General features: G+C 35.2%; 1 protein-coding gene across 49 annotated transcripts in view; it reads left to right on the forward strand.

Moving 5' to 3' along the window:
- Positions 1 to 15587, forward strand: part of RIMS2 (regulating synaptic membrane exocytosis 2) — a 743118-nt gene that overhangs the window by 638468 nt on the left and 89063 nt on the right. The gene's annotated exons all lie outside the window — the stretch shown is intronic.

Here is a 15587-nt window from a genome sequence, read left to right on the forward strand (position 1 = left end):
CTACAGCACAAAAGAATTTAAGGTTACATTAATTCCTGGACCCGGCTAATCTTGATTTTTACAAACCGTACTTGTGATTCTGGGAATTTAGTCTTATTTAACAATATTATATTGAAATAATTATTTGGTGGTATTTTTTATATTCTGATTGTAACTAAAGATATTTAAAGTGATTTTTGTCATAGGATTTTTAATTTGGTGTTGTAAAATACTATTTTGCATTTTAATATATAAATAGAAGTTTAATTTATGGACAGTGGACATACAGATCATATTTTAATGATTTTTAAAATTGTTAGTATTTATACCTAATTAACTATGTTGTGCTAATATGATACATGTTGGCCTTTTGAAATTGAGGTTTTTTTATACTTCTCTAATAGAACTTCATTGCATGTTTTTCTTTAAAACTTACAAACATCTGTCAATCTAAAACTTCTCTAAAAAATAAAGTCTACTAATTTTTTTTAAATTAGGAACCTAAAATGGACATTAGTAAGACTACAAGTTAGAAAATATATGAAACTAAATAATTAATTCCATTCACTCAGGGTTCTTATTTATAAGTATTGAGCGCTTACCGTGTGCCAGACACATGAAGAAAAAAGATGAATAGGAAATCATTTATAACCCAAGTTGCTTACAGTCTAATAGAGGACAGATACTTAAACAGATTGCTTCAAGGTCATACGCCAGTGGTGAATCTAGAATTACATAGATGGTACACTGGATGCTCAGAGGAAGGCCACTTGACTCAACCTGGAATTCCAGGAATGAATTCCTGGGGATGATACCTAATCAGAGGTATCATCTCAGTGACTCAAGTGGCTGCCAACTAGGTAAAAGACAATTAGAAAGGTGTTCTAGATAGAAACCGTAAGAAACAAGGCATAGATCCATGATATGTGCAGGAATGATAAACAGTTACATAATTTTAACATAAAATATTGGACTAAATAGCTAGAGATGAGGCTAGTAGATAAATAGAGACCAGGTCATAGAGCATCTCAGATCATAATTATAGATGATAGGAAGTTTTAAAAGGTTCTCAGTAGAGGATTGATATGGTCATATTTGTATGTACTTTATGTATAGTTTTTAGGCCATTCAGGCTGCCATTTGTTTATGTAACAAATAATTTTTGAGTACCTATCATTTGCCAGGGACTATCCTAAAGAAAACAGAAGACAGAAATCCTTCTTCTCTTGGAGCTTATATTCTAGTGGGGCTACAATAAAGAGGTAAACTTAAGTCCACACCTGGAAAAGAGCATTTAAGGATGAATTAACAGAGAAGTATGATAATTCAGACAAAAGATAAGATCCTGAGCTAAGCCAGCCGTAATAAAGATAGAGAGGGAATGATAGATTCAGGGAATTTTTAAAGAGCAAAATTAGTAGTCATTTACCTGATTAAGTGACTGATTGGATATGAGGAGGTGAAGGAGAGAAAATTCTAAGATGACTCCCATATTTCTGACTTGCATCACTGAGTGGATGGTAGTGCCATTAATGGATATTGGAAGTATAAGAGGAGTGGTTGTGGCATGGTGACTGATGCCTGTAATCCCAGCACTTTGGGAGGCCAAGGCAGGCAGATCACTTGAGGTCAGGAGTTTGAGACCAGCCTGGGCAACATGGCAAAACCCTATCTCTACAAAAAATACAAAAGTTAGCCCCTCATGATGACTTATGCCTGTAGTCCCAGCTACACTGGAGGCTGAGGCATGAGAATTGCTTCAACCCGGGAGACAGAGATTACAGTGAGCCGAGATTGGCTGCTGCCCTCCAGCCTGGGTGACGGAGCGAGACTCTGTCCTGCACTCCCCCAACTCCAAAAAAAAAAAAAGAGATGTTGGGGAAAGAGGAAGAGGGATGAGTCTTTGATTTATGAAATTTTGAATTTGTGATATCTGTGAAAATTTCCAAGTGGAAATATCTAGAACATTTAAATAAACACTTTTGAAGCTTGTGTCAGAAGCAGGGACATAAATCTGAGAGTTACAAAGTTTAGGTAATACTTAAACTCATGAACATGGCTGAAATTGCCCAAGAAGAATTATACAGATAAAACAGCAGTAGGCCAAGACAATGCCCTGTGGAAGATTAACATTTTAGAATTGCGCGGAGGAAGAGCCCAAGAAGAAGAAGAAGGAACAATCACAAAGAAAAGACCAAAATTATGAGAGGATAGTATCACAGAAATTAAGAGGGTAGAATATTCTAAAACAGAAGGGTCAGTATTTCTCAATAATCAATTTCATGTCTTTACATGTTTGGCACAACTGTCCCATATATCTTTCTTTGATTGTATTTGTATTACAAAATTATAGCTCTATTGACCATACATTGAGATTCTGTAACAACACTGATTTTCATGTATGAGTAGTTATAGGTTTTTGTCTCAAAAACATTGTGATGTTGGCAGATTTAAGAAATGTAGTCTTGTTTCTTGTTATATCATAAAGTTTCTTCCTATATATTACATAGCAAATGATAAAATCTCTTTGTCACTGTCTTCATTACTATTCAGTGACATTATAATGGGTACATTTTTAATTGTTCTTAAAATTTGCAGTTATTCATACCTACTCCCCTTAATAGATTTGACCTGCTGACAATAGAATTCAGATTATCTCTCATTTTAAAGCCCAAGTTTAACTGTAGCATAGCCAACAGAGATTGTTTTACAATTACTGGATTTCAAACTTCCAATGGGTTTCTCAGTTCTGTATTTGTGTGCATATGTATATGTGTTCAAAATAAGGTTTTAATTATGCTTTATTTTCTTAAGAAAAAAATGGAATCATAAGCTCCAAAAGTATTTGAAACAAATCTTCAAATTTCAGTATTTGAGCATATGATCTAGTAGCTTAGATATTAAATTATCAAAAGTCATTATCTACAATAATGAACTAATTTTATAATGCTGGATCTTATAATAGCTTCTTTCTTCAGACATAAATATATAAGATGTATTGAGTAACTTGCCTGAAACAAAGAAATTCTTTGTGTGTTTTCAGCTATATGTTTGTATTTTCAAAGACTTGTTTAGTATTCTCTTTATTTTCCTGGTCTCTATGTGAAGATCTATATGTAATTAAGTTAAAGAGTCATCATGTGATGAATGATGTATCATAATGATTTCAATATTTTGAGATGGTATTTACTATTGTAAAAATAAATGTTATTGTACCACCATGGATTTCAAGATCAGACAAGACAACTTACCTCCCTTCTGAAGAGTAGAAACTCAGCAAAACGGGGTCTTCCTAAAGAATAGTGAAATGATTCTGGATGATATCACAGTAATTATATGTAAATAATAATTGGCAAAGGAGAAACCTTTTATAAAGGTATGTTGACCAACACACATAGAGGCTAAGTTATAACTCTCTTCTGTCACACTATTTGTATGTTCCATTGCCTGTTAATTGGAAACTCATCTTTTAAATCACTGTTTCTAAAGAATTGAGTATGACTTGATAGGCATCATAACCTAGTAGAGAGCATATAGAGGGAATAAGGAGACTTGAATTCTATTGCTTACTCTGGGTTATATATTAAATATGGACTCTTTAAAAACTTATCCAGCAGATCTGAGTCATAGTATGTCTATCTGACTGATGGAATTGACACGTGCTATCCTAACAGCATTTCTATAAAGATAATATTTTTAAATGTAAGGAAAGTACATTAAAATCACATGGTAGATATAAGACATCAGTAGCCAATTCAGCCTCATAGGGGAATCAAGAGTTCTGTTTTAGACATGATTTTGATTTTGAGATGTCCATTAGACATCTAAGTACAGTTATTACATGATTAAGTGCATAGATGAATTCAGAGCCCAGTAGATCAAAGCTAAGGATGTAATTTAGGAGTAATCCGCGGGTAGCATTTGAAGCCATAGAACTGGATAAGATTATATATGGTAACTTGAATCAAGAAGAAAACTAAAGACTGAGCCCTAAGACATTCTACCATTTAGAGGTCAGGAAGAAGAAGAACATTCATCAGAGGCTTAAGAGAAGGCAACCATTAAAGGAAAAACAAAAAAAGGATATCTTAGAAACCAAATGAAGAAAATATTTTAAGAAGCAGGACATGATCAACTGTGTCAGGGGCTCTGACAGGCCAAGTAAGATGAAGACTGATAATTTACCATTGAATTTGGCAAGATGGAGAAATTTGGTAAACCTTGACAAAACTTGCAGTGGTGGACAAAGCCTGATGGGAGCATGTAAAGAAAACGAAGAGGTGAGTTAGAGTCAGTGAGAATAAAAATATGAACACCTAACACTTTTTAAGCACTTATTATGTGCTAGTCACAGTTCAAAGCATTTACATGTAAATCATTTAAACCTCACAACAAAGTTATGAAGGAGGAATGAGTTATTATCTCCATTCGATAGATGGGGGGAAAAAGTAGGGAGACAGGAAATAAATTCCCCAAATTTACCCAGCTAATGTCATGGGTGGAAGTTGGAATTTGAATCCAGACAATCTGGATCTGGATACTTCACTTTTAATTTTTCTATTACAGTCTAGAATAGTACTGTTAAATAGAACTTTTGGCAGTGATGGCAATCTCCTACATCTGCCCTGTCCTGTACAATATGGTAGCGCTAGTCACATGTGGCCATTGAACACTTGAAATGTGGCTAGGGTAACTAAGTTAACTGGATTTTTAATTCTTTTACATTTTTAATTAAATTATTTTAAATTCAAATAGGCACATGCGACTAGTGATTACTGGATAGCACAGTTAAAAACAATTCTTTCTGGGATTTTTTAAAACAAATAAGCAATAGAAATTTTAAAATAGGACTATAACTTGAGGGAGAGAGAATCAAAGAAGAGCTTTGTTTTTTAAAAACAGGGACTTACTTGTGGGAACAATTGGGTAGGTGAGATCCAGAACTTAAGTGGAGATCATTGGTTGTAACCTGTGGTCACTCAGGCATCTACGCTCTTTTCATCTTGTAATACTTTATAAGCTCACACAGTACTTTAAAGTAACTGTTATAACATTTAGCAACTGTAATCATTTACTCATCTATCTCTTGCCTAAACTGTTTTTCTTGTTTAGTTTATGCTTCTCAGTTTCTAGTATTGTATCACATATGGTGATCCTCAATGAAAGGGCCATGAATTACATGAGGCTACATGATACACTTCCCTGGGGAATGGAAAGAAATAGTAGAGTTTACTTTTTTTTTTAATCTAAAAAACAAAAAAGAAATTAAACTTTACAAATATTTAATATATGGCTTCACCTAGTATTCTCAGTCTAAATGCCAGATGGTCTCATGCCTTTCTGGGGGTGTTAGGTTTTTTTTGTTTTTTGTTGTTTTTGTTTTGTTTTGTTTTTTGAGATGGAGTCTCGCTCTGTCTCCCAGGCTGGGGTGCAGTAGTGCGATCTCACCTCACTGCAAGCTCCTCCTCCCGGGTTCACGCCATTCTCCTGCCTCAGCCTCCCAAGTAGCTGGGACTACAGGCGCCCGCCACCACGCCTGGCTAATTTTTTGTATTTTTAGTAGAGACAGGGTTTCACCGTGTTACCCAGGATGGTCTCGATCTCCTGACCTCGTGATCTGCCCACCTCGTCCTCCCAAAGTGCTGGGATAACAGGCATGAGCCACCGCGCCCGGCCTTGCCTTTTTTTTTTTTTTTTTTTTCTGAGACAGAGTCTTACTCTGTCGCCCAGGCTGGAGTACAGTGGTGCGATCTCGGCTCACTGCAAGCTCCATCTCCCAGGTTCATGCCATTCTCCTGCCTCAGCCTCCCGAGTAGCTGGGATTACAGGTGCCCACCACCATGCCCGGCTAATTTTTTGTATTTTTAGTAGAGATGGGGTTTCACCGTGTTAGCCAGGGTGGTCTTGATCTCTTGACCTGGTGATCCGCCCGCCTTGGCCTCCCAAAGTGCTGGGATTACAGGCATGAGCCACTGCGCCGGCCTTGGGGGTGTTAGTTTCAACTACACTAACAATGAGAAAATAGGAAAGTGGCTTAAAAAGATTCTTGCGATGAAACTGTGGTTTGAAGATGATACCAAGTTTGCAACTTTCACTCCTAGTTAAGCTCTTCATCAGCCCCCAGTAAAGACACTATGACACTTTAAGATCTGACAAGAAGTTTACCAAAAAATTCTAAGTTATCAAAAAGATGAATAACATATGGATTTACATCTACTATTATTAACAAGAAACCTTACCCTAGGTTTATACTTTACATGGCCTATGGTGTGTCTTTGTGATGTTTCTTTTTCAACTATGACATAATTAAAACTAACTATGAGAAAACTGAATTTGGAAGCCAACCTTCAAAATACTGTATTTACCTAACATACATTACCTGCTGTAATATATACAAACCCTGAAAACTTAATATAAAAGTTCATTTATTCATCAAATATCAGTCCAATATAGATATTTCCAGTAGGCAGTGGCCTTTTCTGTAGTCATCCAGGGCTCAAGACTTTTTCCATCTTGTGGGCTTTCCCTCTTAGAAGGCCTTAGAGCCCTCTCTCTTCAGCCACTACCTGGGAAGTTTTTATGGACAGGAATTGGAAATGGTAACATCACTTCTGCTTCTATTCCATTGGCTGCTTAGTCAGAAGGCTGATACTGGAAAATGGGACATTGGGAAATTTATAGCCTTAGAGAGTGCCCAGGAAAAAGAGCAAACAGGTTTGATAAGCAAACCACAATCTAATACTGCCACACAGCATTAAGCAACTGTTTTCAGAAATTATAAGGCACTTTACTTCAAATATGTTTCCTGAGAGCATGTCTTATTTTATTATTTAAAATAACTATTTGCAAATATTTATTGAATTTTAATCACCTTTAAAAATATCTACATATATTTTATGTATTGTTAAAGTGTAGTAGAATATGTGTATCATTTATAAATAAATTTTTACAGAACTAGAAGTGAGATTTTTAGAGATTTAAAACTACTGACCTAGTATGTAACAGCGCTAAGTGGATGTTTGCTAAGGAAACATAGAGAAACTCAATTGCTGGCCAACTCACTGTAATCCTAGATCCATCCTTCCTAATGCTTATTTTTTTGAACAGCATTCAGACCAGGCATACAGAAAGTGACTTGATGTATGCCCTATTAATACACAAGCGTACATTAAATACAGTAATATCTGTGGAAACAAGTAATAAGAATAAAAGAGATGTTAAGTAATAGTATTATCTTTTCACATCATCACAAATCTCAAACTAACCCTATAGGATATGGCATGTTAATGTAGGATTCTAACAATGTGCCTTTACCACTAAATTTAGGCATATTTCTTGCCTTTAAAATTATAACAATGTTTTAGCCCTTATAATATTATCATTCATTATTTAAAAATATTGAATCATGCTACTGTATGTTATTTACTACAAGTGACTCAAGTATTGTAGATGAGGTAAACAAAACATTTTCTGTAAGTGAAAGCTGGTGTTAATATATCATAAATTGTGTTAAGGTACTTACATAGCATCTAGGCTCGGCATGTAGCTAAGAAAGATAGTTTTATTGTTCGTGGAAACTAATTTAGCATTTCTTAAATTTGAATTGGATTTCATATTTGTCTTCTAAAAAACATATTTTTAAAATACTTTTAATTGTGGTAAAATACACATGACATAAAGTTTACCTGTTAACCATTTTTAAGTGTACAGTTAAGTGTTTTTAAATATGTTCATTATGTTGTGCAACTATCACCACAATCCATCTCCACAACTCTTTTCAGTTGCAAAACTTAAACTATGTATCCATTAAGCAATAACTCTTCATTCTTCCCTCTTCCCAGCCCTTAGTAACCACCATTTTACTTTGTCTTTGTGAATTTGACTGCTCTAGATATTTCTACTCATCAGAATTTGCTTCTTTTTTAAGGCTGAATAATATTCCATTGTGTGTATGTACATGTATACACCACATTTTGTTTATCCATTCATCTGTCAGTAGGCACTTGGGTTCCTTCACCTTCTGGCTATTGTGAATAATGCTACTATGTATATAGGTGTACAAATATTTCTAACAGGCCCTCCTTTCAATTATTTTGGGGATATACCCAGAAGTAGAATTGCTGGATCATATGATAATTTAATTTTTGTTTTTTGAGGAACTGCCATACTGGTTTTCTAATTATTGTTATTATTATTATTATACTTTAAGTTCTAGGGTACATGTGCACAACGTGCAGGTTTGTTACATAGGTATACATGTGCCATGTTGGTTTGCTGCACCCATCAACTCGTCATTTACGTCAGATATTTCTCCTAACGCTATCCCTCCCCCAATAGGCCCCAGTGTATGATGTTCCCCTCCTTGTATCCATATGTTCTCATTGTTCAACTCCCACTTATGAGTGAGAACATGCAGTATTTGGTTTTCCGTCCTTGTGATATTTTGCTGAGAATGATGGTTTCCAGCTTCATCCATGTCCCTGCGAAGGGCATGAACTCGTCCTTTTTTATGGCTGCATAGTATTCTGTGATGTACATGTGCCACATTTTCTTTATCCAGTCTATTATTGATGGACCTTTGGGTTGGTTCCAAGTCTTTGCTATTGTGAATAGTGCCGCAATAAACATATGTGTGCGTGTGTCTTTATAGTAGCATGATTTATAATCCTTTGGGTATATACCCAGTAATGGGATTGCTGGGTCAAGAGGTATTTCTAATTCTAGATCCTTGAGGAATCGCCACACTGTCTTCCACAATGGTTGAACTAATTTACACTCCTACTAACAGTGTAAAAGCATTCCTATTTTTCCACATCCTCTCCAGCATCTGATATTTCCTGACTTTTTAATGATTGCCATTCTAACTGGAGTGAGATGGTATCTCTTTGTGGTTTTGATTTGCATTTCTCTGATGACCAGTGATGATGAGCATTTTTTCATGTGTCTGTTGGCTGCATAAATGTCTTCTTTTGAGAGGTGTCTGTTCATATCCTTTGCCCACTTTCTGATGGGGTTGTTTTTTTTCTTGTAAATTTGTTTAAGTTCTTTGTAGATTCTGGATATTAACCCTTTTTCAGATGGATAGATTGCAAAAATTTTCTCCCATTCTGTAGGTTGCCTGTTCACTCTGATGATAGTTTCTTTTGTTGTGCAGAAGCTCTTTAGTTTAATTAGATTCCATTTGTCTATTTTGCCTTTTGTTGCCATTGCTTTTAGTGTTTTAGTCATGAAGTCTTTGCCCATGCCTATATCCTGAATGATATTGCCTAGGTTTTCTTCTAGGGTTTTTATGTTTTAGGTCTTACATTTAAGTCTCTAATCCATCTTGAGTTAATTTTTGTATAAGGTGTAAGGGAGGGATCCAGTTTCAGCTTTCTACATATGGCTAGCCAGTTTTCCCAGCACCATTTATTAAATAAGGAATCCTTTCCCCATTGCTTGTTTTTGTCAGGTTTGTCAAAGATGAGAGGGTTGTAGATGTGTGTTGTTAATTCTGAGGCCTCTATTCTGTTCCATTGGTCTATATATTTGTTTTGGTACCAGTACCATGCTGTTTTGGTTACTGTAGCCTTGTAGTATAGTTTGAAGTCAAGTAGCATTATGCCTCCAGCTTTGTTCTTTTTGCTTAGGATTATCGTGGCTATGCAGGCTCTTTTTTGGTTCCATATGAACTTTAAAGTAGTTTTTTCCAATTCTGTGAAGAAAGTCAGTGGTAGCTTGATGGGAATAGCATTGAACCTATAAATTACCTTGGGCAGGCCATACTGTTTTTCATAGCAGCTGTACAAGTTTATATTCCCACCAGTAGTGCACAAGAGTTCCAATTTCTTCAGATCCTTGCCAATACTTAATTTTTTTTGTGGGGGTGGTTTCTGATAATAGCCATTCTAATGAGTATGAGGGTGGTATCTCATTGTGGTTTGGATTTGCATTTCCCTAATGATTAGTGGTATTGAGCATCTTTTCATATGCTCATAGATCATTTGTTTATCTTCTTTAGAACACTGTTTATTGGAGACCTTTGCCCATTTCTTAATCAGGTTTCAGGGGGTTTTTGTTGAGTTAAAAATAAACTTTTTTAAAATAGAAAACTAGAAGCAGGTTTTTTCAATCTTAAGAGTCATCTGACTGAGCACGGTGGCTCATGCCTGGAATCCCAGCAATTTGGGAGGCCAAGGCAGGCCGATCAACTGAGGTCAGGAGTTCAAGAGCAGTCTAGCCAACATGGTGAAACCCCGTCTCTACTAAAAATACAAAAATTAGGTGGGCATGGTGGCTGGCACCTGTAATCCCAGCTACTTGGGAGGCTGAGGCGGGAGGATTACTTGAACCTGGAAGGCAGAGGTTGCAGTGAGCTGAGATGGTGCCACTGCACTCCAGCTTGGGTGACAGAACAAGACTCCATCTCAAAAAGAAAAAAAAGAGTCATCTGTATATTAATAATAACATATATTATAACTTATTTGCATTTGTCCAAATCCCATCAGACTATAAATTTCTTAAGGGAAGGAGCTATACTCATTCGTTTTTACATCTCTGGTACCTAAGATAATAGTTGATATCCACAAAATACTCAGTATTTGTTAGAATGCATGTATGAATAAATGAGTGAACAAATGAATGAATAACAATTTAATCTCTTTAGAGAAGATAACTTAAAACTGTATTCCCCAAGGTATTAAACTGATATATTGATGTTTTGAAGCTATAAATGATCATATGGATATATGTCAAATGTTTCTTATTTATCATCTCATATTCTAGTGTTTCATTATTGTTTATGGAAATAAGTAGAACTCTTGAAAGCTTTTGTTAAGGAATATTTATATCTACAGCTACAAATGCAAATTATCTTGCGTTATCCCTTTCCAAACATGAAGGTTGCAGTCATAATCAAATTATTAATAATTTGCTAATGTATTCTTATGGTATTTTAATCATTTCCCTAAGTCAGTAATATTATTCATACATTTATTCATTAAATAAACATTTTTATCAACTACACTATTTGTAAGAATCATTTTAATGGATGCCATGAAAGACATAACTTGACAAAACATTGTCCCTACTACCTCATAGCTTCTATATTCTTAGGATCTTAAAATCTACTAGAGGAAATGAGTTGTCAGCTTGAGTAAACATAAAACAAGGTGGAACATCATGAGGATTAGCAAGATTCTGTAAGGGAGTGTGGCAGAATGAAGAAAACATAAATTTTAGAGTTCAAGCAGGCCTGAATTCAGGTCCCAATTCTGCCACCTGGGCAAGTTACTTCTCTGAATCTCCATTTTCTCAGCTGTAAAAATTATGGACTCTATCCTCCTACTCCATGAAGTTGTTATGAGCACTTATACTAAGCACTTAAAACTTTGTCTAACATATACTAAGTTTCTATTAAATGACAGCTGTTATTAATATTATTGTTAACATAAGTTTAGCTTTTATCATTGATATTATTATTATATTGTCATTAATGTAATAGTGGAAATGATTCCTTCCAGCATTGTTGCCAGGATACCAATTGATCTGAACCTTGAAGTATGGATAATGTTTAAATTGTGAAGATGCTGAGAATATGGCCTGGACATTTTGGACATGGGAAATATTAGACTCAGAAATATGGAAAGGTATCTTATGTATGAGCAGACAGAGAGTATTTGACACATAGTGATAAATGAGACTAGCAATAGAGATTGGGGCCAGATTACAAATCATGTTGGTTGAAGGAGTTAGAAACCTAGGGTTGGCAATAGGATCTGTTGTAGAATTTCAAGCAGAGTCATGACAACGTAAATTAGAAACATTTTGTCAATAAGAAAGACTAGAGATCAAGAATAAGAGATAACTTTTTTTAGATTAGAGTAGAAATGATGAGGGCATGATCTATGGTGTATCAGTTTCCTATTGAGGCCGTAACCCATTATCATTAGCTTAGCAACTTAAAACAATGCACATTTACCATGCCATCCTAAGACTAGGTGAGCTCTACTGGCTTCTCTGCTCTGTGTCTCACAAGACCAAAATCAAGGTGTCATCCACGCTCGGATTTTATCTTAAGACTCAAGGCAAGACTCCATTTCCAAGGTCATTCAGTTGTTGGCGGAGCTCAGTGCCTTGTGGTTGTGGACCTCAGGTTCCCATTTTCCTGGACATATGACCTCCTTCATCTTCAAGGTAACAAAGACACATTGAATCTTTCTTGTGCATTTAATCTCTCTGACTATCCATTCTCCCTTATCCCTTCTGCCTTCCAGTCAGAGAAGTTTCCCTGCTTTTAAGGGCTTATGTAATTAGATTGGGCCCACTCAGGTGATCTAGGAAAATCTCCCTATTTTAAGGTTCATTACCTTAATTACATTTGAAAAGGTCCTTGTGCTATGTAATGTGGCATATTCCCAGAGTCCAGGGTGCAGTGCATGGACATCTTTGGGGGACCATTCTGTCTACCAGAAATGATAGTAATAGATGAAAAGGTAAGGAAATTCAAGAAATACTGTAGACATGTTTTTGAAGTTATTATATGCATCCTGTATGCTTCCTGGGAGTCAATGCAAATAGAAATAAATGTTAACTTTCATAGCTTACCTTCTTTGACCAAAGAACACCCACAGTTATTAAGATTTAAGCTTTTTTTCTAATATAAAATTTAGAAGAATTTATCAGTCATTAAAAAATGTAATTAGCAATAGCATGAATTTGTTGTTTAATTTTCACAACTTGAGATGTAACTATTATCATTACCATTTTACAGAAATCTAAAATCAGAAAACTAAAATGCAGTTTCATGGTTGACAGATAAAGCTCTAAAGCTGGTATTCTTTATATGACCCCCATTATTGCTAACAGTGTATTTTTATAATTAGCTTTTTTCATATTATTAGGGGGGGAGATCTTTCTTTTCAAAATAAAACTTCCTCAGGAAAGTACTTTTAATTTAGTATAAGCTTTATTTAACTGGACATATTTTAAGATGTAAATAGCCAACAGGCATTGTCCAGGTTAGTAATCAGTAAAGTCCTGGTAACTGTAAATAAACCATAAAGAATTTAATTCTGAGCCAAGAAATACATACAAGAAAAAGAAGTCTTTAATTTCATTAAAATTTATAAGTGCCTTAAGGTTTTTGAGCATCAGAGTATAAACAGAAATGCAATTTTAAGGCCATTTTAAATGAAATCCCCATACACTCTGAATTGGTATATGGAGCTGCTGAATGCTATTTACTCAATTGAGTCCTGTCCGTGTTACCTACTAGAAAGACTTCCAAAGACACAGTTGCAGTTATTTGATAGAAACATCATAAAATCCTAGCTAAGCAGTAATGATACTAGGAGCAATGATATCAGGAGTATGGAAAAAGATAAGACTGTTGGCTCATTGTCCCCTTGGGCTTTGAAAACTGTCTGGCATTGCAGACTTTATAGAATGAAAAACACTAAGATGAATCCATCTTCCCTTTGATGCAGCTCTAAGTGGACAAATTCTTCTAATATTATTCTAGGATGAAGTATTTTTTTAACTGACACTCTATTATTCACTGCCATATAAACTTTTAGTATAACAGTATATTATTATTCAGTAAATATTTATTGAACTTCCACTGAGTGACAAACAATATGGTATGTGCCAACTATTGTCCTCCTCATATGGTATCTCTGTTCCAGTGGGAAAGACAGGCCTTAACAAATAAATAAAGTAATAATTAGTCAACATTACGAAGCTTGCCTTGATGAAAAGTTCCAATGATATACGAGTTTATTGCAGAGGATACTAACCTACTATGGCTCATCTTTCTGTCCACAAAGACAAATGACCTTTTGATTTAAAATCAACTGTGTAGGATCTGAATTTGTATACTGTGCATACAATGAGGAAGAGAGGCAGTAGTTTCTAATGTAACCTAGGATATGCTTGGGACCGATACAGTGGAAAAGTGGAATCTAGTGTATTTCTCTTAGGCATTAAAGTTTGGTGTGACATAAGAATGTAATTTCTGTAGCTTTTAATCCAAAGATGTAAAAGGGTGGTTTTGGTTTTGATCTTGTAATGTGAGGAATTTATTGCTTTTTACTTGAAATTTCATAATTGCTTAGAAAGTGAGAATAGGATGAGAGCTAGTACAGAAGTATGAGTTGAGATGGGGAAATGTTCTGATGAGGAAACTGATGGTGAGGCAACATGTAATACAGAAGTATAAGAAAGAATAGGAAGAATACCACAGAGACCCTCCAGGAAAGGCACTGTGCTCATTAACTGAGGTATTGAGGAATTTTACTTCACCACCTTTCAGCCAAATCCTCCTTTCCAAAGGAAATATAGTAGCCCAAAGGTAGGGGAACAGCGGCCACCCACCTTTATCAAATCCTTTCCAGTCCCATTGACATTTGAAGTATCTCAATTTCTTGTCTCTTTTTGTCTTCCTCTTCCTACTGCCAGCAGTCATTTTATCCTGGAATTAGAGCCATCTGTGTGAAAGGAAAGATAAATGACCAAAGTTTTCTGACTTGCCATCAGTCAGAATTCCTCTTCATTTAACCTGTCAGTTGTGAAATTATCTTACTGGAAGTACTAGTTTGATAAAGTTCTGCTTCAACACATTAAAATAGATTTCTGTTTTACAAAAAAACACAGATTATTTAAGAGATCTGCATTCATTTGATTTATTTCATTTGGAAAGTTTTTTCCAAAAAAATAAGGACAAAAATGTTTTTTACACAAGTGAAAATACTTGTGTTTTAAAAATAAAAATCATAAATTTAGTTAATGAACAATGAAAGATATGCCATTTCAACTATTCACAATAGCAAACACATGAAATCAACCCAAATGTCCACCAATGATAGACTGGATAAAGAAAATGTGGTACATATATACCATGGAATATTATGCAGCCACAAAAAAGAATGAGATTATGTTCTTTTCAGAGATGTGGATGGAGCTGGAGGCCACTATCCTTAGCAAACTAATGCAGGAACAGAAAACCAAATACCACATGTTCTTACTTATAAGTGGAAGGTAAATGATGAGGACTCATGGACACATAGAGGGGAACAACACACACTGGGGTCTGTCAGAGGGCAGAGGTTGGGAGGTGGGAGAGAAGCAGGAAATGTAACTAATGGGTACTAGGCTTAATACCTGGGTGATGAAATAATCTGTACAACCAACCCCCATGACACATGTTTACCTATGTAACAAACCTGCAAATCCTGTACATGTACCCCTGAACTTAAAATACAAGTTAAAAAAAAGAGATGGCATTTCATATAACTAAATACATATGACTATATGTTTGAAAGTTCACTTCTTATTTTTAACCGAAATGGTAAACTGGAGTTTATTTCCTTTCTCAAGGAAGGATAATATTCTTTTCTTCCAAATTTTACAGTACAGTGCACAATTTTAAAGCAATACAGGATCCTCTTTAAACTGTGTTCTAGAATTAATCCCACTAACTGTCAAATCTTTTTGTTTTATGTTTGATTGTGATGAATACCAAGTGGTGTGCATTATTTGTATATTTGAGTACACTTTCATATATTTATGAATTAGCCTTCTTATTCTGAGTTATCCAATCTCAATCACAATAAAATTCCCTCACAGGTTTA

This window comes from Pan paniscus, chromosome 7, assembly GCF_029289425.2.
Source record: "Pan paniscus chromosome 7, NHGRI_mPanPan1-v2.0_pri, whole genome shotgun sequence".
Classification (NCBI taxonomy): Eukaryota; Metazoa; Chordata; class Mammalia; order Primates; family Hominidae; genus Pan; species Pan paniscus.